At 49.6% G+C, this 22,128-nt stretch overlaps 1 protein-coding gene across 3 annotated transcripts in view; it reads right to left on the reverse strand.

Annotated features, from left to right (window-relative positions):
* SETDB1 (SET domain bifurcated histone lysine methyltransferase 1) overlaps window positions 1–22,128 on the reverse strand; it is a 1,213,210-nt gene that overhangs the window by 870,331 nt on the left and 320,751 nt on the right. The gene's annotated exons all lie outside the window — the stretch shown is intronic.

Raw genomic sequence — 22,128 nt, forward strand, 5'->3', positions numbered from 1 at the left:
AGATGCCAATCTGCAACCTTGCACTACATGGATTGGGTAGTATTTGGCTACTCCAAGCAGGCCGCACTGTCCACTGCTAGATTTCGACCCTAGACAGGACACACACTGCACCTTACCCCCCCCTCACACAATGTTCCTCCCGGGCCTTTACTCTATACTACTGAGAACCATTCTCCACATCACCAATTCCGCATGCCTGCCCAGCTCACCCCTTAACTTGACCAGCCTAGGCACCGCATCACCCACCCTCACAGAGCCCAGCACCACAATCATGCTTACCCTACTCGCTCCCCCATGCCTTTCGGACAGGCTGACCAGACTACGATCCAGACTTCCCAAAATACACGAGCCTAGAGCCAGGGACTCCACACAATCCATACTCACACACCGAACATCCATTAGCTCCTGCGCTAACCTTACGCTAAAAAAACCCGAACCTAAACCCGTCAACTCCACTACAACCAACAATAGAGCGCTCAGCACAGCTACCACCCCCACCCCTGCCAAAGCCAAAACCCTACCTATAAAAGGTGCCCTCATCATCGCACGCTCCATGATTGCCCATGCCACGGACATCGCTGATCTCATTTTAGCTGAAGATCTAGACTTCCTAGCCATAACAGAGTCCTGGCTTCATGCAGCCGCAGGCCCAGCCCTTTCGCTAGCCATCCCCACTGACTACACCATCATCCGAGCGGACAGAACTGAAGCTAAAGGCGGTGGTTTGGCCATCATTGCCAAGACCCACCTTAACATCAGACTCAACTCCGCCTCACACCTCCCTTCATGTGAATCACTTACAGCCAAACTACCCATCGCTAACTCCCAAACAATATCCATTCACTTACTATACAGACCGCCCGGACCCCCGGGATCTTTCGAGGAAGACCTCAATGCCATCCTTACCGACAACCTAAAAAACTCCTCACAATGCCTTCTCTTAGGAGACTTCAATTTAGGCTACAAAGACCCCAAAGACAATCAAGCCATTCTCATCAGTAACACCCTGTCTGAACTAGGCTTCACACAAAAAGTAACCAGCCCCACCCATAACAAAGGGAGAACCCTTGATTGGATAGCAGACTATAACTGTGCCGTATCAATCACTAACAACACTCCCCAATCCTGGACCGACCACCACCTCCTCTCCTTCTCACTTGAGGCCTCAAGCCCTACAACCAACATGACACTAGCCCCAGCCATCCACACGAGAAGCAAAAAAAATATTACAGTAGAAAAACTGATCCCACTCATTCTTCCTACACTAAGCCAACTCCAAGACTCTAATCCCTATGACCTCGTAGAAGGCTATAACAACACCATGCGCATAGCCTTAGACGCCATTGCACCATTGAAACTTAGAAAATCCAAACCAAAAAAGCACCTCAACCAATGGTTCTCCAGCCATCTTAAAACCCTTAGATTGGAAAAGAGTAAACTGGAACAAGTCTGGAGACAATCTCCGACTGACCACAACAAACTATTGCTTAACAAAATAACGGCCAACTATAAAAAAGAAATCATAGCGGCCAAACAAGAATCCTATAACCAGAGAATCTCCCAATCCAACTCCAGCTCCAGAGAATTATTTACTATCCTGAAAGAATTGGAAACCCCGGTAACAATCCCAGATACTTGCGTTAAAAACAAACAATGGTGCACCAGTGTCCAAAATGCACTAAACAACAAAGTCACTGGCCTTCAAACAAAAATTAAAAATAAGAAAGACCCCCTCACCAATCTTACCAACCCCATCAACGCCCACTCGAGCCCTCCACCCTCACACCACACACCTAACACTGCTCGCTTCAGCTTTTCCAAAGTCTCTTCCCTCGAAGTAGAAAAAATAATTCTTGGCCTTAAACCCTCCAACTGCAAAGGTGACCTCTGCCCCCCACAAATCATTAAAGACGCGGCACGAGACCTCTCGCCATTCATCACCAGACTCATCAATGCCTCTTTTTCCTCAGGAACAGTCCCCAGTAACCTTAAAGAATCCTGGGTCCTCCCTCTCCTCAAAAAACCCTCCCTTGACCCGTCCATCCCAACCAACTACAGACCGATTACCACCGTCCCATTCCTGCTCAAGATACTAGACAAGACAGCATACCAACAAATTCAAAAGTATCTTGAAACAAACCACCTTCTAGGAATAAGACAATCCGGCTTCAGACCCCAACATGGAACTGAAACAGCCCTGATAGATCTGAAAGCCCAAATAGACGTCCTTAGAGATAACAGGAAAACTGCATTACTACTCCTGCTAGACCTCTCTGCGGCGTTTGACCTAGTTGACCATAAAATCCTATGTAATCATTTAGACTCAGCTGCCCACTTTCCACAAGAAGCCATCAGTTGGATTGAGTCATTCCTCAACAACAGATCCATGCGAGTCTTCTCCTCCTCTGCCGCCGCCGAACCCATCCCCATTACATGTGGAGTCCCACAGGGCTCGTGCGTCTCTCCCACTCTGTACAACGTGTTCACAAAGCCCCTGTTTGATGATCTAGATGGCCTGGGTATCACCTACACTAACTACGCTGATGATACACAGATCCTCATCCCGTTGACGGGAGATTACAACCAGGATTTGGCCTTGGTGAACAGGGTGTATCTCATCATCCAGGCATGGATGGCTTCGCACAGTCTATGCCTGAATGATGACAAAACTGAACTCATCATCCTTGGTTCTACGTCCAACCTAACCAAACTCGACCACAATTATGCCAACTTCATCATAGATGGGAACCTAATCAAGGTTTCGAAAGAAGTAAAAACCCTAGGAATATACCTCGACTCCTCCCTAACCTTCCACAAACAGGTTAGCTCGATGGCATCCTCTACGGCCTACACATGTAAGCTCATAAGAGCAGCCAAACCCTTCCTCTCCACCCACAGCTGCACTACACTAGCCAGAGCATTGGTATTATCCAAACTGGACTATTGTAACACCCTCTACATAGGAGCCACCAAACAAATCACCAACAAAATTCAGACGCTACAAAACAACGCCCTTAGGGCAGCACTCAATATTCCCAGGAGGGAACACATTTCCAATATCAGGAAATCCCATAACTGGCTCAGCACAACAGACAAAATCCTGCTTAAAGTAGCATCGCTCACCCACAAATGCCTGAATAATGCTGCCCCACGCTATCTGGCAGACAGAATATGCAAACACAGCCCCATCAGACCCACCAGACCCACCAGAACCTCCAATGCTAATCTGCTCACCGTCCCCAGGTTTAAACGCACTAAAATGGGTGGCAATAGCTTCCAGGTGAAAGCACCTCAACACTGGAACTCCCTACCACCATCGCTCAGAACTCCCCAACCTTACTCACTTTTTAGACGCAACTACATCCATTGGTTAAAGAACACGAACCACTAACACCACACGGCTGCTCTCTGCGTTGCATGCTTTAAGAGAATCTGTAAATTTGTAATACTAAACTTGTATATATTTGTAATTCTTTAAATACATCTACTGCATTCTCTCCTGCCAAACTGTACACATGTTCCTTCATCGTCACAATGTAATTATGTAATGTAAAGTATAATTATGTAATGTAAAGTATAAGCATCCTGTAACCAAGCTTTGAATCACCTTGCTGCTCATGCGCCCTCATACCCTCGGGTCTAGTGCGCAATACAAATGAATAAACTACAAACTACAAACTTGATTTAAGCGAACCTTTGTCCAGGGTCTAGAGTCAGACCTTTAAAGTCATTATTCAGCGTTTTAAGAATGTGTAACATATTTGCAAAAGTTCCAACCATTGTTTCCCTTCACTTTAAACAACTGGATCACTGACTTTGCAAGTACTACTGCTGTGTTTCAATCGTTCTGGGTGTCCATTTTGGACACCTTAACATCTTGTGAATACACATTTCTGTGTTACTTACCATGCAGTTGCCCTTTACTTATATTAAATTGAATAAACAGACTATAAATACATTTTCAGTATTTACTTGGGTGGAACAGCCTTTATTTGGTATCCTATGTGTGATATCTATACCCTTACAGCAGTCTCCTCCAAGAGTGATGTTTTGCTGCTCAGTTACATTTACCAGCAAGTTTGGCACAACATGAGTGAATAGCCCTATACACCATTACAAAAGGTCTTTCTGAACTCCACACCAATCATAGTCACAACAGCCCCCTAATAGTTACAGAGCCAAAAAACGAAGAACTAAGCATCCTCATGACACAGAGGCATCTTTTTACATTAACCTTGGCTGCAGCAGAAAGACTGCCTCTTGCAGCACGACCCAGACTGCAAGCAGCACAGTTATACCAAACCCTAGCATCAACAATTCATTGTAGCTTCAGTTTAACACCATCCCCAAAAGGGATTCTGCCTACTTCCTTGCCTGCAGCACCTCTTCATTGCAACCAGCCCCATTGTTTAAGAACAAGAGACCAGCGCCGTCAATTGAGAGGTTTTGATTTTTCCAAGTTATGGAGTCAGAGTTCAGGTAACTCGTTGGATTGCCTATGTGATGGAGCTGTTCAGATGATTTTCCACATGTCTTCTCAGGAGGGCCCGTAAGCATGACCAGAAACTGTTTGGGCAGAAATCAATGTTTGGGTGTTCTGAAGTCTCATTTTAAGGGAGTCCCTCTCTTTTTGCCCCCCCCACAACCTCCCTGTCCGCCAACTTCTTTTTTGGGTGCTTCCAATTTAATTTGGTCAGAGGTACCTTTGCGGTAGTCCCCCTGCCACTACATCCCTTTCACCCTATTTATGATATATGGTATTGGGTCGCCCATAAGGTGCCCAGACTTAGCAGTGTTTCTAAGGCAGCCCAATTTTGCCCTAGGGCGACTATCACCCTACATTGGTTTTAGGGGGTAGGCTGGTGGCAGCTAAAACGTGGTAGCCATTCTGAGTACTAATGGATTGCTACTCTCGTCCATTTTGTTTCAGGGGCTGATGGTTCCTCAGAGGGAGAGAGGGACGGAAGTTTGTTACGGTGGGGGATTGGCGAATTTCTACGTTGTCAGAACGCGTATGTGCGTGGCGTGAGGTAAGGAGTGTTGCATGCCTGGTGCTATGAGTGGGCAATCATTGTTGAAACTATGAATTTTGGTGATAGTTTTCGGAAGAATCGGGATTAACAGCGGGATGGAGAAAAGGGATTGGGCATGGCTGGGGTGTATGGCGCGTACATGCGGCAGGCTGCAAAACATAGTGAGAAAATAAGTGAGTGCCAGTGGTACTTGAGAGTATGGTGGGCTTACCTCTGTTTTCTATGATTAGCCGAGAGGCGCAGTGTGCAATGGTAAGGGGCAATGGGGGCAATGGCAGCAAGCAGCGGACAGCTGCAGACAGCTCCTGCTGCCTTAGAAGCATGCCTTGGAATGATGGAACTGCCATGAGATTTAAGCCTGGTCATCATGTATTTTGGCATTCTTCTTGTCCTCTGAGGGCTGGAATAACCATATATGGTAAGCCATTTTCCAGAGAAAGCAGTGATCTTCATTCGTAGCCGGATGTGGGGACTGGGACTGTCTGGTCACAGTTCACATCCTTGCCAAAATGTGTCTGCGGATGGACAGCATTTTTGGCCCAAGGCCGTCCATGATTGCACTGCCCCTGCCATTGAGAGTGGTGCAGATCCTTAAAATTGGTTGTTTGGGGGAGACTCTAGATAAAGTTACTTCTTACCTGGTAACGTTCTTTCGATGGGATGTTCCTCCGACGTATTCCTTATCTTGATAGATCATCTCCAGCTTGCTGGCCTCGGAATTATTTTTTCAGTAGAGGGCACTGCGCGTCGATGTCCCTCGACAGCCTCCGTATCGGCGCTGACGTCATCATGCGTATAAATAGACTCACGCAGCGTCCGTTGCTCAGTTCCGTTTTGACGTTAACAGTTGTTTTACATGACCCAGAAGGAGCGTAAGCTGTAACCACAAGGGAAGTTTTACTGAGGGGATGGATGGGGGGAGCGATAAGTAATACGTCGGAGGAACATCCCATCGAAAGAATGTTACCAGGTAAGAAGTAACTTGTTCTTCGAAGGGATTGTGTCCTCCGTCGTATTCCTTATCTTGATAGACTCCCATAGCAGTGGTGTGTAACTGGAGGTGGGAGTAAAATTGCCATCTTTCCCTTCAAGAATGAACAGAGTGCAACACAGCATTGCCAAATCTAGTCTCTTGGCTAGAGGAGGAATCCAGGTTGTAAAATCTTGTGAAGGTATGTGCAGACAACCATGTGGCAGCCACAGATATATGTCTTGAATCGGTACCCCTCTTTGGAGGGCCAAAGAGGCTGCGATACCCCTGGTTGAATGAGCCCTAAGATTTTGAGGAGGCTCTTTCCCTGCCAGTTTGTTACATTCCAGAATGGCCAAAATAATCCATCTGGAAATGGTCTGTTTTGTTATCGTTAATCCCAATTTGTGCCCTGAGTAACCTACGAACAGTTGGTCTGCTTGCCTAATCCTAGCAAGTCTGCTGATGTAAAAGCTCAAAGCCCGCCTTGCGTCCAGCCTATGTAGCCTTTCTTCCTCTTTCCCCAGATGGAGAGGGGGTAAAATGAAGGTAAGGTAATCTTCTGAGTGATGTAGAATTCGTAAACCTCCTTTAGGAGGAAATTAGGCTTCACTTGTAGGACAACTTTGTCTTTATGAAAAATTGTATGAGGGGTTTACAAGATAGAGCTTGTAATTCGCTCACCCTCCTAGCAGATGTCAATGCCGCTAATAAGACAGTTTTAAGGGTGATAAACCTTAGCGAACAAGAGTGGAGTGGTTCAAAAGGAGTACCCATCAGGAAAGTTAAGACTACATTTAAGTCCCATAAGGGAACTTGGAATGGTCTTGGAGGATAGACATTGGTTAATCCCTTCAGAAATTGTAACTTGAAATACGATGGTTCCTCTGCAGTGCGCTTGAAGATCGATAGCGCTGCGAGATAGCCCTTGATAGCGCCAACCTGAAGGCCCAAATTTGCCAAATAGAGTAGAAAAGATAACATCGTTGGTGTACCACATGAAAAGGGGTTGATATTCTTTTCTCTACACCAGCTGCAAAATGTGTTCCAACAGCATCGGTAAAAAGTCTTTGTTGCTGGCCTTCTTGCCGAAAGCAACACCTCCAGGACGTCATCATGGAGGTCCCAAATCCTTGTATCACAACCTTTCAGATACCAAGCGTGAAGGTTGAGGGTTCTGATGTCTGGATGGAGAACCTGACCTCCCTTCTGCGAGAGAAGATTCTCCTCGAGTGGAAGACGAATTGGAGGGCAGATGGACATGTCCAGAAGGTCCGCATACCACGTTCTCCTGGCCCAGTCCGGGGCAATTAGGATCATGGCTTTCGGGAACCTTCTCAACCTCCTGATCATTTGAGGAATGACAGGGACTGGAGGAAACACGCACATAAGTGGAAACTCCCAGTCCACTACGAACGCGTCCCCTAGAGCTCCTCTCGGGGGAAATTCCCTTGAACAAAACTGATCGCACTTCCCGTTGATGCTGGTGGCGAACAGATCCACTTGAGGGGTTCCCCCCAAAGGGTGAAGATCTGTTAAAGGACTTCCTGAGCTAGTTCCCACTCGTGGGAGACTCTACTCTGGCTGCTCAGAGCGTCTGCTGTCAAGTTTTTCTTTCCGACTAAGTGAACTGCCGATAGAGAGATTCCTTCTTGGATTGGCCAGAACCAGAGCTGCATCGCCTCTCTGCACAGAGGCAGTGATCCTACGCCTCCTCTTTTGTTGAGGTAGTGCATGGCCACTGTGTTGTCCGTCATTATCAGGACATTTTTCCCCTGTACAGATGGCAGAAAAGCCTTCAGGGCTAGTCTGATTGCTCTCAGCTCTAACAGGTTGATATGTAGTCTGGACTCCGATGGAGACCAACGACCGCTGATGGTCAAGTCGTTGGCCTGGGCTGCCCACCCCGTGAGTGAGGCATCTGTGACTACTGTCATCTCCGGCGATGGTTGCCTAAACAGTTCTCCTTTCAAGATGTTCTCCTGGCAGGCCCACCACTGAAGGTCTCGAGCCCGGAACCTGAAGGAGATCTGTCATTCTCCCTGAGAATTGCGACCACTGAGTTCTTAGTGCCCACTGAAGAGATCTCATTCTCAGGCGAGCCTCTGGCACAAGGAAGATGCAGGATGCCATGAGTCCTAGCAACCTCAAAAAGTCGAAGGCTGGGAGACGTTATGCATTTTGAAGCTTCGTGACCATCTGCAGAATATCTTGAGCCCTCACCTCTGGTGGCCAAGCTTTTCCCAGGGAGGTGTCCAGGACCGCTCCAATGAACTGGAGTCTCTGTGATGGTATCATCTGCGACTTCTTTAAATTGAGGGAGAAGCCCAGTTTGTGAAGGAAGTGGCAGACATAATATAGCTGGATCTGAGCTTGTTCCTGAGATACAGCTCTGATCAGCCAATCGTCCAGGTAGGGGTAAACGTGAATCCCTTCCCTCCTTAGACTTGCAGCCACTACAGACATTAGCTTGGTGAAGACCCTCGGGCGGAGGGGACGGCCCAAATGGAAGAACTTGAAATTGATAACGAGAGCCGCCAATTGCGAACCTCAGGTATTTCCGGTGTTCGAGATGGATTGGCACATGAAAATAAGCATCCCAAAGGTCCAGAGATACCAGCCAGTCCTGGAGCTGGAGGGCCTGAAGGATCTGAGAAAGTTACCATCTTGAACTTGTCCTTCCTGAGGAACTTGTTCAATTCTCGTAAGTCCAAGATAGGTCTCAGTCCTCCGTCCTTCTTCGGTATTAGGAAGTAGGGGGGGGGGGGGGGGGGGGGGGGAGTACCAGCCCTTGTTCCTCTCTGCTACAGGTACCGGTTCTATTGCACCTTTCTCCAGCAGGTCTACAATTTCCTGCAAGAGGAGCGGATCTGGAACTTTCCGAGAGCTGTTCCACGGTGAATGACTGAGGGATGCGTAGAAAAGGCAGGCAGTAACCTTGGGCAACTGTCTCCAATGCCCAAGCATCGGACGTAATAGCCTGCCAGTCCGTCAAATGTTGAGTTAGCCCGCCCCCTACTAGTGTCTTGTGAGGAGAGTCCTCAGAGTGATTTAGAGGCGACTGATGCAGGTGCCAAGGGTAAAGAGGCACCTGCTGCGGCTTTTGTATTTTTACCCCGTCCACCTCGGGTGAATCTTTTTTGACCTCTTTGAACTGACTGTCCTCTGCCTTTTCCGAATGCGGAATAAAAGCGAAAGGACTTACCTCTCCATGAGGTTCCTGAGGGGCGATATGGCGTTTGACGGATTGCAGCTCCAAGGGATTTTGCTGCTGCTTTGGATGTCTAACTTTTCTAGGCTGCCATCCGCCTTCTTACCAAACAAAGAAGAGCCGTCAAAGAGCATATTTAAAAGTCTGGCTTGTACATCTGAAGCAAACCCAGACTTTCGCAACCACGCAAATCTGCGGGTTGTAGTACTTGCCGCCATGGCCCTACTGATGCCGTCAGCAGAATCAATGCCAGTTTGAAGGGATTCGCACATTGCGTCTTTACCATCCTTAATGTTGTTTAGAAACGTTTCCCTTTGTTATCCCTCTGGGAGGCAGACAGCCGCTGATGAAGCATTCTCCTAAAGTGTATGGCTGAACCTTGCGAGCGTACAAGTAGTGTTAACAGATTTCAACGCCATGCTACATGCAGAAAAAACTTTCTTAGCCATAGAGTCGTATCTTTTGTCATCCCTGTCCTGTAGAACAGTAGGGTATGCCGATCTACTGCCTGATGCAGTTGCTGCTTGAACAACCAGACTCTCTGGAGTTGGATGTTTAGACAAAAATTCAGGGTCAGTAGTAGATACCCTATATTTGGCTGAACTTTTTGTTAACCGCCGGGATAACCTCAGGAGTTTCCCAGTTAGCCAATATTTTTCTTTGTAATGCAGCGTGAAATGGAACCACAGGATCCTCCTGTGGCTCTTTAACTAAAATGTCTGTAAGGTCATCCTGTTGGAATGCAGGTGAAGGTGTAGACCAACCCATGAATTCTATAATTCTTGCCATTAAAATTCTGTAAGGGGTCTCAGCATGTTCCCCTGGGTCTGGTTTGGCAAATTCTATTTCTGGGGAAGTATCTAACCCACTTGCCTCATGTAAGGATTCTCGAAGATCCTTTAACCTATTTTCCTCAGAGGTAAATTCCTCTGGTTCAGGTGTTGCAGATCTCATAAATTGAAGACAAAGGTCTGAAATAATCAGACCTTGGGAATGTCTTAAATCCCATTTCCACAGCAGAAGGGGCTAAATTTGTCATAATTGTTTGAGAAAAGTCGACGTAGTCGACGCGGACGTTAAAGGCTTCGCAAACACAGAAAAAGTCGTCGAGAAGATTGGAAGAGGCCTCGAAGAACTCGAGAGGATAGGAATCCTACTCGAGGTTGTCGATTACCTCGAAGTCGTGTTAGAGGCCCTGGGTATGACCACTGGCTGTGAGGTAGTGACGGCCATGGGTTTGTTCTTTTTAGGCGTCAATTCGATTGACCTATGCATCGATGAGCCCTTCGATAATGGCGTCGATGACGCAAATTTATGCATCAAAGGGACTTTTGACGATGGCATCGATGGCAAAGTGCCTTTGTTCGAGGGTTCGTGACGCTCTCGAGTAGTTTCTTTCGCCGGGTGCAACGACTCGCGGCGTTTCGATTTTTCGGGTCTTTCCCCCAGGGGATCACCCTCAGCTGTCTTCGAGTGGGGTCGAGGCTGCTTTCTCGAAGACGCTAAGCATCCTTTTACGGAATTCCTCCCACTCAGCCTGAGAGCTATGTTTTGTGGGGCAGGCGACTCTTTCCGGAGAAAGAGAAGACGAGGAAGGGGATCTTCAACGTCTCTTACTTGAATGCTTGGATCTCGAAGAGTGGTGGGAACTGCTTCGAGACCTAGAACGAGAATGTTTCCTGTGTCAGCGAGGAGACGAATGTCCCGACTCTGCCGAGGAAACTTTCGAAGGAGTTTTAAGGAACAAGTTACTTACCTGTAAGTGTTGTTCTCTAGCATGGGTCTGGCATGGATTCACATGCTCATGAATATTCCCCGTCGTCAGGCCGGGAATCCTCGGTATAGAAAAAAATCAGTATCAGTTTTGTTTCTGATCTGTCTTTCTCAGTAGTAACCAACCAATCACTGGTCTCTGGGTCATACTGCCCCCAGCCAATGACTGCCCTCTCCCTAAGCCCCGCCCCTGGCAGCCATCCTCAGATTTGGTAGCACGTGAAATGGCAGTATGGCCAAGTGAAGAGCCGCAGAGGAGTAGGCGGGAGGGTTCGCATGTGAATCCATGCCAGATCCATGCTGGAGAACAACAGTTACAGGTAAGTAACTTGTTCCTTCTCCAGCATGGGGTCTGGCATGGATTCACTTGCTCATGAATATAAGAATACATAGCAGTATACACATGCACAACCACGGGAGGTGGCAAAAGGCTCAACATCAAGCAATACAACAACTCAACATTAAGCAACTCTTACCTCCTCACCTGGCTCACCTTAGGTGGACAGGTTGCGCAGCACTGCCTGGCCGACTCTGGACTCCTCCCTGGAATCCCGGTCGACGCAGTAGAATCTCGTGAAGGTGTGCGTCGACCTCCACGTAGCAGCCCTGCAGATGTCGAGCAGGGGCACACCAGACAGGAACGCCGTTGTAGCAGCGATCGCTCTGGTCGAATGGGCTCTCGGACGGCCTGGCAGCGGTCGATTTACCAACCGGTGACAGTGCATGATGCAGCCGGAGAGCCATCTGGAAATGGAAGTCTTCGAGAGAGCCTTCCCTTGATTCACAGGTCCAAAGTTCACAAACAGCTGTGATGTCTTCCGAAAACTCTTCGTGCGGTCCACATAGTACTTCAGCGCCTAGCTACATCCAGCGAGTGCAGAGTCCTCTCAGCCGGCGACGAAGGCCAGGGGAAGAAAACTAGCAACACCAAGGGCTCGCTGAGGTGGAAGTCCGACGGCACCTTGGGCATGAAGGAGGGGTGCGTTCTCAGCACCACCCTAAAGTCAAGTATGGAGGCTTGCAAGACAGGGCCTGGATCTCTCCCACTTGTCGTGCAGAGGTGATGGCCACGAGGAATGCGGTCTTCCACGACAAACTTCAACGGCACTGAATGCATAGGCTTGAATGGGGCCCCCCATGAGCCTAGTTAGCACCACGTTGAGCTCCCACGCCGGGGCAGAGGCCTTCACCGGCGGGAATGATCGGAACAGTCCTTTCATAAATTCCTTCACCAGTCGATCAGACCACAAGGACGCCCATCCTGTAGTTCTGGTGTAACGTGAGACGGCAGCCAGATGTACCTTGATGGAAGCGTGAGATAGGCCAGCCTTGGCCAAAGACAATAGGTACGGCAATACTTGAGGGGCCGTAATCCGCAGAGGGTTAAACTTCTGTGCACGGCACCAGACAGACGGAGAACCTCTTCCATTTGTGTCCATAGCACTTGAGAGTTGAGGATGCCCTGGCCTTCGCAAGAACCTCTCTGCAGTCGGCCGAGATGTCATATCCTCCGAACTCTAGTGCTGCAGGAGCCAGGCCTGCAAGTTCAGCGACTGTGGGTCGTGATGGAGAATGGCGCCTCCTTTTCTGGAGAGAAGATCCGTGTCCGTCGGCAGCTTGACTGGTGTGGACGCTGACAAGTCCAGAAGGTCCGGGAACCAGATCTGCCTCGGCCATGCCGGTGCGACGAGGATCATCCTGCACCGGGACCTCTTGAGCTGGTTGACGAGCCGGAGTAGCAATGGCAACGGCGGGAACGCATAAAGGAACAGGCCATCCCAGGGGAACGAGAAAGCATCGCCCATGCTCCTTGGATGGGGAAACCTGCTGGCGAACCTCCGGCACTTGGAGTTCGCCGCCGTCGCGAAGAGATCGATCTGGGGTTCGCCCCATCGTCAGAAGAGTCGGTCCACTTGATCCTGGCGCAGTTCTCACTCGTGGCACGAGCGCAGCTCTCTGCTGAATGAGTCGACGATGGTGTTTTTTTTATCCCTGCCAGATGAAAGGGTACCAGAAACATCCCTTGGGCGACGGCCCAATGCCACAGATCCTGGGCTTCCTTGGATAGGGCGGGGGGATCTGGTTCCGCCCTGTTTCCGAATGTAAAACATTGTGGTGGTGTTGTCGGTGAAGATCCTCACCACCTTGCCCTTGAGGGACGGAAGGAAGGACCTGAGGGCCCAGAACACTGCACGGAGCTCCAAGATGTTGATGTGGAGTGTCTTCTCCTCCGGGAGCCAAAGGTCTCTCGCGTGGAGACCCCCGGTGTGCACTCCCCAACCTTCCAGGGAGGCATCCGTCGTCACCGTCAACTGGTGGGCCGGGGCTAGAAAACCTGTTCCCGCCGTCAGATGAGAGCGGATACCCCACCATCGTATCGCCTGACGGAACGCTTCGTCGAGCGGGATCCTGTCCTCGAAGCTGCCCGTCGGCTGGATCCAGTGGGCCTCGAGGAATTCTTGCAAGGGCCGCATCCGAAGTCTGCAGTGGCACACCAGATAAATGCAGGAGGACATCATTCCGAGGAGGGACTTGATAGACCTCACTCTGGCCACGTCTGAGGCCAGCAGACGTTGCACCATTCCCAGGATGGTCCTAATCCTTTCCTCCGACGGTGAGGCCCGACACGCCTCTGTGTCGAGCTGTGCTCCCAGAAACAGGGCGACTTGCGACGGGACCAGGTGGGATTTTGGGAAGTTGATGGAGAACCCCAGGTCCGTGAGCAGCTGGACGGTCTTCACAGTGTGTTCCACGGCGAGCTCCCTTGTCCTTGCCCGTATGAGACAGTCGTCCAGGTAGGGGAAGACGTGGATCCCCTGCAGGCGCAGCCGCGCCGCAACCGGTGCTAGGCACTTGGTGAACACCCTGGGCGCCGATTTTAATCCGAACGGGAGGGCCTTGAACTGGTAGTATCGCCCTTTGTCCACGAACATGAGGAACTTTCTGTGTCTCTTTAGAATAGGGATGTGGAAGTATGCATCTTCCGACGACAGGAAATCGTCCTCCTCCAGCTGTCCCAGCACGTGCTGGAGGGTGACCATCAGGAACTTCTGTGGCTTGATGTATTTGTTCAGTCATCGCAGGTCCAGGATGGGACGCCATCCTCCTGTTTTCTTCTTTACGAGGAAGTATCTTGAGTAAACTCCAGAGCCCCGAAGCCTCTTTGGAACAAGCTCCATGGCACCTTTCCTGAGCATCGCCCTTACTTCCAACAGCAGTTGAGGGACGTGATTTTCCTTTCTGGCCACGGGAGGAATGAGGGGGCACCTCTTCTGGAACTCGAGGGCGTGCCTCAGGGCCAGGGCGTCCAGCACCCAACGGTTGGTGGAGGTGGACTCCCACACCCCGACGAACTTCGTCAGCCGGCCTCCCACCGGGGTGCTTCGGCGGGGGCACGACCCGAAGGTCGGTTCAATCTTGCTTGGAGGAGGCTTTGCCTCCTTGACCACCTTGGCGACGAAGGCGGGATCCACCTGACTTGCTGTGTCCCCTGTAGGCCTCCTGCGACGAAGATCTTGCCGCTTGACAGTACGTAGAGGAGCTGCTGCCGGCTCCCTTGGAGGCACCCTGTCTGCCTCCAGAGCTCCGAAAGGACGGCCGTCGCTGTTGGAGCACACCCAGTGCACGGGCCGTCTCCGTCTTGATCGCCTGAAGGGACTCATCAACCGCCTTGCCAAAAAGGTTGTTCCCATCGGAGGGCATGTCCAAAACCTTGGTCTGTACGTCCTGGCGGAAATCCGTCGCCTTGAGCCATTCTCGTCGTCTCAACGCTGTTGCCCAACTGACGGAAACCGGTGTCGGCGATGTCCGCAGCCACCGTAATGGCGTGGTCCGAGGCAATCTCACCTTCCTGTAAGATTTCCAGCGCCTCAGCCCTCTTGGCGTCCAGAAGGAAGTCCAACAGAGGGGCGATCTTGAACCACAACTCCCTGTCGTAGCGGGCTACGATGGCCAGGGCGTTGGCCGCCTTGATGGTCGTTGCTGCAGATGAGATGACCCGTCGTCCCATCGTATCCAGCTTCCTACCCTCGCCGTCCGGCAGGGAGGTTGAAGTCGAGGCCGATGCCCCCCCCCGCTTTCTTCTTGGCCGCCGCCGAAACGACCGAATCCGGGGTAGGTTGCGCCCTAAGGCACAAGGGGGCAGCGTCGGGGACCCGGTACTTCTTCTCCTACCGGTCCCTCTTCGCAGGAGCCGTGGCAGGGTTCTTGAGGAGGGTGAGCCCCTCCATCCCAGATGTCATCAAGAAGCGGTACGACTAGGACCGTCTTCCTTTTAGCTGCGCGCCGTTGGTAAAGGAACCCTTCCTTCTTTTTTTTGGGGCAGAGCTGGAAGAGCTCGGATGCCCTGGAAATCATAGCATGGAAGGATCCATCTCGTCGGGCGGGGACGCCCGGGCAGGGGGTGACGGAGGACATGTCCCGTCGTCGCCTCAGTCGTCATCCGTACCCGTCGTAGTCGTGTCCATGCCTGTATCATCCCTGTGGGTAGTGGACCGGGGAGAAGGCAGAGAAGGCCGCAGAGGCGGGAGAGGAGGCCTCCTCCTCTTAAGTGGTGGGCTCTCCGAAGGTCCTGGCTCCGGTTCCCCCGTTGGGTCTGGCTCAGGTACCTCCGTCGGGGGAAGGGGCAACCTAGTCCTTATCTCCGAGCATAAGGACTGGATGGCTGACAAAATGGCCCCCGAGGTGTCCTGCGGCGCTGTAAACGACGGGAGCGAGGGCTCTTGAGGAGCCTCGTCTGCGACACCGTCGCTCTCGTCGTCACCCTCGTCGGGATCCCTCCTGATAGGCTGGGCCTCTTCCACGACTTGGATGAGCTCCTCTTCAGAGGTCGTGTCTGTATCCACGATGGCCACCAGCCCCTCCCCCACCCTTTGCAACGAGGACTTCGTGGGGGTCTTCTCGATGGGCCTGAAAGACGACTCCCTCTGCGGTGGCAGGGAGACTCTGGTACCCGAGGGCGCCTCCACTGGTGTAGCCTGCACAGGCTGAGCCAGGGCCACGGCGACATCCTCAATCGAGGTCTTAGCAGGGTGAAGGCCAACGTCAACTTCTGTATGCCTGGGGCCTTCACCTTGGGGGGAGGGTCCGAGCCTCACTACCCCTCTGCCGGAATCTTCGAGATTGACCGGGGCCTCTCCAGAAGCTTCGCCGGGTTCTCGGACTTCCTCTTACCCGAGCCAGAGCGTTGGCTCGTGGTTGATGGCGCCGGGGAGGACGCGCCCTGCCTTGCAGCCAAGAAGCCCGACCGTTCGGCGCTCCCGGTGCCCGCAGACTCGCGGTGCTTAGCCTTTTTTTGGGCCCCCGTCGCCGGGGCGCCCTCACAGGACTTAGAAGACCGCTCAGACTTCTTTTTCTTCTTCTTCTCGCCTGATGGGCTCTTCCCTTCCAGCCAGTTGGCGAGACGGAGGTGGCGATCCTTCATGGTCCGCTCCGACATGTTCCCACAAAACGCGCAGTCCTTTTCCTTGTGCGTCTTGTCCTCATGGAGACAGAGGCATAACGAATGCTCGTCCTCCTTGAAAACGTTCTGAAGCTGGCATCCAGGGCAGGTCCTGAACAGCTTCCCGGCCGTCGAGCTCCCTTTCACCTGGGACATGACCGGGGTAGGCCTCGGAACTTCTGGAATCCTCCAAAAGCGTACCTTGACGAAATCTTCACCCTTGAGGGGCATAGAAACTCCGAAACGGATCCCCGTTGATCGGATGTAGATACGGTGGAGCTTGAGGCTCTATTTAACCGAAAAAATCTCCTGAAAAAAGCGCGAAAACGCAGCAAAAGCTCGAGAGCTACAGCACAAGGACTCCCAACACTTGAACGTGCGGTAAAAATCTGAGGATGGCTGCAAGGGGCGGGGCTTAGGGAGAGGGCAGTCATTGGCTGGGGGCAGTATGACCCAGAGACCAGTGGTTGGTTACTACTGAGAAAGACAGATCAGAAACGAAACCGATACTGATTTTTTTCTATACTGAGAATTCCCAGCCTGACGACGGGGAATATTCATAAGCATGTGAATCCATGCCAGACCCCATGCTGGAGAACTGTCTTACCTCTCTCAAGCTTCCCCTTACGCTCCTTCAAGGCTTTCGCCGTCATGGACATGCATTCTTCGCACTCCGAACATTGGTGCTCCGATCCCAGGCACCACAAACAGATCCTGTGAGGATCTGTCAACGACATTTTCTTTCCACAGTCTCGACATTTTTTGAAGCCGGACCGTGGAGTCGTGGGTTCGGATGAGCAAGCCATTGAGTAAGAGTTGGTATTCGACGAATAATGAAGAATATATTTTCTGACTAACGAACTGAGCAACGCGATTCCGAGGCCCACGAAGCGCGGAAAAACAGAACTGAGCAAAGGACGCTGCGCGGGTCTATTTATACGCATGATGACGTTAGCGCTAATACGGAGGCTGTCGAGGGACATCGACGAGCAGCGCCCTCTACTGAAAACTGAAAAAAAAAATTCCGAGATCAGCAAGCTGGAGATGATATATCAAGATAAGGAATGCGTCGGAGGACACAATCCCTTCGAAAGTAACATTTTTAGAGCCAAGACCACTACGAAGACAAGCATCTCAGTGAAGACCCAGAACTTCTTGATGCAGCTAAGCTGCATTGTCTTTAACTGTCCAGGCAAAGCCCTGCTCTTGAAGCTGCGCTCCACCTGCCCTTCGGCCCTGGACCGGTGGGAACAACCTTGACTGCTGCTTGAGGATCTTGCCCTTGGAAGCCTTCAGGAGTTCCAGAACCAAACTGTGGGTTGACCATCTTTCTCATGGGCTACCTCACTACATCGGCCTGTAGACCATTGACTTGTGAAACAAGAGGCCTTATCCCTGCAACTCTACAGCACGAAGAAGAACCTTGCAGGACCAGCTTCTTTGTTTCTGCCATGAGGGTTGCCCAACATCATTTCTTTGGAGTAGCTATCACAGATTTCCACCTGCATAGTGTCCTGGGAGTCCTCTGAGTTATCAACATGCTGGTTCTTTATTAATCGTGCCTGGGTCATCCAGCTGTTCAATGCCAGGAACCATCTCGCTAGAGTGTGGATCGACCTACTAACCAGACCCAAAACTCTGACACAAAGTGACACCTGCATCAGCAAGCCCTAGATTCCCTCCAACAGAACCAAGACACACAGCACTGGGGACTAGCGATTTCAGGAGCTGCTTAAGTGGCCCCTGAGTGAATCGGAGAACAGGGGAGGGGGCAAGGGATGAGCAAACATACCTGTTCCTACCCCCCTACCTCCATAAGGTTTAAATGGTCTAAAGTTCTTTCCCCATCTCTCCCTTGCCCGACCATGACTGGTTGAGTTCTAGTCAAGGATCCTCCGCTGGGCTTTCTCTATGGTGGTTGGATTGGGAGATGGTCTCCCAAGAACTTTGCTTTCATTGTTCAACTTTGAGACACTTAAAGTGCCTGTTGGATTTGCCAACACTTGCTCACACTCCTTTTAAAGACTCATCCTTCTGAAAATAGCTGTGTTGTGACTTAAAGACACTGTGCCCCATCGTTTCTAGATAGGGAAGGACTTTTAAAGGGCATTCCCTTATTTTCATAAGGCTGTGTATGGCGTTTCAAATTCCTTTCTTTCTTACATATTATTCTCTAATTTGGTAACTACTTATTGTTCTAGAGTCACTTGCTTTGGCACACTGTTTTTGAACACAGCTAAAACAATCTTGGCAATGGCAAAGTGTTGGTACTCAGTAGCCAGAGCACCCCAAAAGTGAAAGTGAATATAATTGTGATATACGACTATTATACTTAGTGATTTTTTTTTTTTAATTGATAAGCGATTATCCAAGGCCTAAATAAATAATTGTATTTTATAGATTCTGCCCAACCTGTGTTATTAAAAGTGCTGTGTGTGTGCTTAACTGAACCCCCTTCACTACGGTCAAACTCTCCTAACTCTAAACCTTACTGCTCGGTCATACTAACTTGAGTTTGGCTTGACAATCTCTTTGCCTGTTAATCAGAACAGGGTGGCCTCTCGGAATCTGTCCACAGGGCCAAGTCGGAAAATAGATCTTCACTGCATTTCCCCATTGGTTAACTTTGGGGGATGAATACTGCGCTCTGCCCTTCTACTCCTGGGGCTGCAGGGTCTTGGGCCCTCCACTGGTTTCCCCCGTGAGGCAGATCGTTTCTTTCCACACACAGGTATCCAGAAGAAAGGAGAGGAGTTTTAAGTGGCTGGGGCACTGTTTTCAACACTGGAACACTTATATGTGAGTATGTAAGGTATTTACATGGACTGTGGCATTTTTCTAGGGTCCCTGGAGTTCCTCAAAAAGCCATGGATTTTAAGAGCCTTCACCTAACTTATTAGGGATTTGGTAATATTTATATCACACTCCTGCCTAGGATAAAAATTGTACCACTGTGTGTTGTTACAGTTTCCCTCTGTGGTATGTACTTCAGGGTCTAGGGACTGTCTTCCTAAAATATATCCCGTACTTTGGCAGCCATTCTAGTGGTATTGGAAATTGTGTTACTCTGTGCTCTATGTCTAAATGCATATATATTATGTGTAATACTTTATCTAGAAATGTAATAGGAAACCTTTGCCAAGTTATATTTGGTACCCTGGGATCATGAACATTATGGTAATTCTGTTGTGTAAGAATAACTAGGGGTCTACTCTCAACTTCCATCTGGAATTCTATATCTATTATGTCCGCCGCGAGATATGGCGCTTACATTTTAAAGGTAAAGCGTTGGGCCTTATCTGGCCAGTTACTCTTTTTACTTAAACTATGCTCCGCTATGTGTTCAGTGTGACTCGAGTAATACTTTTTTTGCCCATCATAAATATTTAATGGGTGGCCTTAGAAATAAAGTGCATGCACTTTCATTATGCCAGTGTAGTGTGTTATTTTGTGGCGTCTGTTGGGATTAATTGCACCTTCCCGTCAGCCATCCTTACTCCTGAAGTGAAGCCTGATTGCTCTGACACAGCTACCATTGGAGAGTCTGGTCTTTCCTTTTGAGTGACACACTGTTCCGCCTTAAGGTAAGAGGATTACGCAGCCCTCACCAGAGGGTTGTGAAATCTCCCTTGCACTCAAACATTGGCAAACATGTCTGACTTTATTCTTAGGAGGGTAGCTGGAGGGATGGTGAAAGTACAGGGTATGTACACCAGCCCACAAAGCATTGTCCACACAGTGCATTAAGGTCAAATTTTCAATACAAGTAGTAAAACGCAGAGATAAATATAAAAATATGCAGTCTGTCTAAAAGGCATGCTAACGACTCAAAACAAGTAAGCAACACAATTAGTAACTTGCCAATACCTTTGAGACTTGAGAGGAAGACTGTAGCACAGCCACCAGGGACAAGGCAGACTGTCGCAGTATAAGTACCTGGGAGATGTGTCTGCAAGAGTAGCCCTCTTTCTGTAGTACAATAGACTGCCACCATTGGTGAACTCAGAGGAAGATGAGCCCCAGAATGTAGTTCATACTCCTAAAATGCGCTGGAGGGACCCACAGGACTCTAGTACAGAGTTTGGTTCCAGTGTTGGGTTAGCAGTGGTCACACCTGGCCAACAAGTTATGGCGGCATCCCCTCTAGCATCAGACGCTCTTCTTAAAAACCAGACTGGTAATAAACTCACTTTTTATGTGCTGCCCTCAGTAACCCATCACGCTTACATGGGCAGAGGTACTGTAAAGGATCCATGATTGTCCGGGGTGAGTTTGTTCACTCAGAAAGCCTGCCTGAGGATTAACGACCTAAGCAAAATGATGCTAAGCGAAATAAACATAGCAGTATATTTTCAGCTTTTAAGAGGGGTTTTCAATTAATCTTAAAACAGTGAGTAAAACTGACTAAATCTAGTTTAAAAAAGCTTATTTGGCAAATAAAAGAGTGTACACAATGGTTTCAATCTTGCTGAGTATATAAAATATTTGAGTCCCACAAACTATTCCGAAAATATGCTCAAAGGAGGATGGCAGCACATCAGTCTTTAGAGGTCAAGACTCAAGGAAAACAATTGTGCACCTTATGCAAGGCTATCCACCTGCCCTTTAGAGAGAACAGTTTCATGGTATTGGGAGTTCATGCACTGTCAATGGTTATTTTTCAGCAGACCGCTGAAGGACAAAAGAGTGCAGCCAACTTTCTGTAATGCATCACGAATGAGCAATGCCCTTGAAAATGCAGACTATCATTTCTCTGACATATGTACCCTGAAGTCCTTCAGCTGTTCACCAGTGTACTAGGCACAGCGGGTGCAGTCCCCACTTAACTACCGACATCTGCTGCAGGTTGCTAGACTAACCTTTGCTAGTGGAGCAACTTTTTTTGGAGGTCCGTTCGTGTTCTATCCTGCCAGGATAGAATACGAACGGACGCTTCTTTGGAGCTTCTTTGGAGCCATGTGTGATAAGTCCTCTGTCCTTTGAGAAAATTACAATTGAACCAGGTGGAGAGGACTAAATGCTTGTCAACAAATCAAACTAGCAAGGCGCAAAAGCCTGACCAGCCCTGTACAAACTCGTCACACATTAAGATGTCAGGTAACAGCAATCCATCTAGTGCTCATGGAGGCTCCTCAAGCTATGGCAGAGCGCTACTAGCGGCTGCTTTCATAGCCCCCAAGCCACAATATGTCATAAAGGCAAAGCATCAGAAAGGTACTGTGACTTGTTAACTGCCACAGTGACAACACAAAAAGAATTTACATCAGAACAGACAGACTGACCATGCAGCCTGAAGCAGGAAGCCTGGCAGATCTCCAAACAGGGTAGGATAACTCCAGCAGAATAGGCACACCATAGTAGAGAGGCACTATAATATGCTACATTTTAGAACACGTTTTAGGAGCCAAGGCAACAGAACTTGGTTCAAACCTCTACACAAATCAGCCATACAATCTGGGGAAAAGTGACACATTCTGCCATACCGACTCTCTAGAACATCCTGTTCATTGATTTCACTAGAACATAAGGTACAAAATGCCGGAAAGATACAATGGAGTCTGGGTAAAAGCCTAGAGGTGGATTTGCAGCCAAATTAATATGGAATGGACAGATTGGCTGAAGAATCAAAAAGGCAACAGCAACACCAGCCGTTGTGAATTTAGTTTTAGGCTGCAGTGAAGATCAGGTTCAGTTTATTTAC

This window comes from Ambystoma mexicanum, chromosome 1p (genome assembly GCF_040938575.1).
Source record: "Ambystoma mexicanum isolate Mex_15411 chromosome 1p, UKY_AmexF1_1, whole genome shotgun sequence".
In the NCBI taxonomy this organism is placed as follows: domain Eukaryota; kingdom Metazoa; phylum Chordata; class Amphibia; order Caudata; family Ambystomatidae; genus Ambystoma; species Ambystoma mexicanum.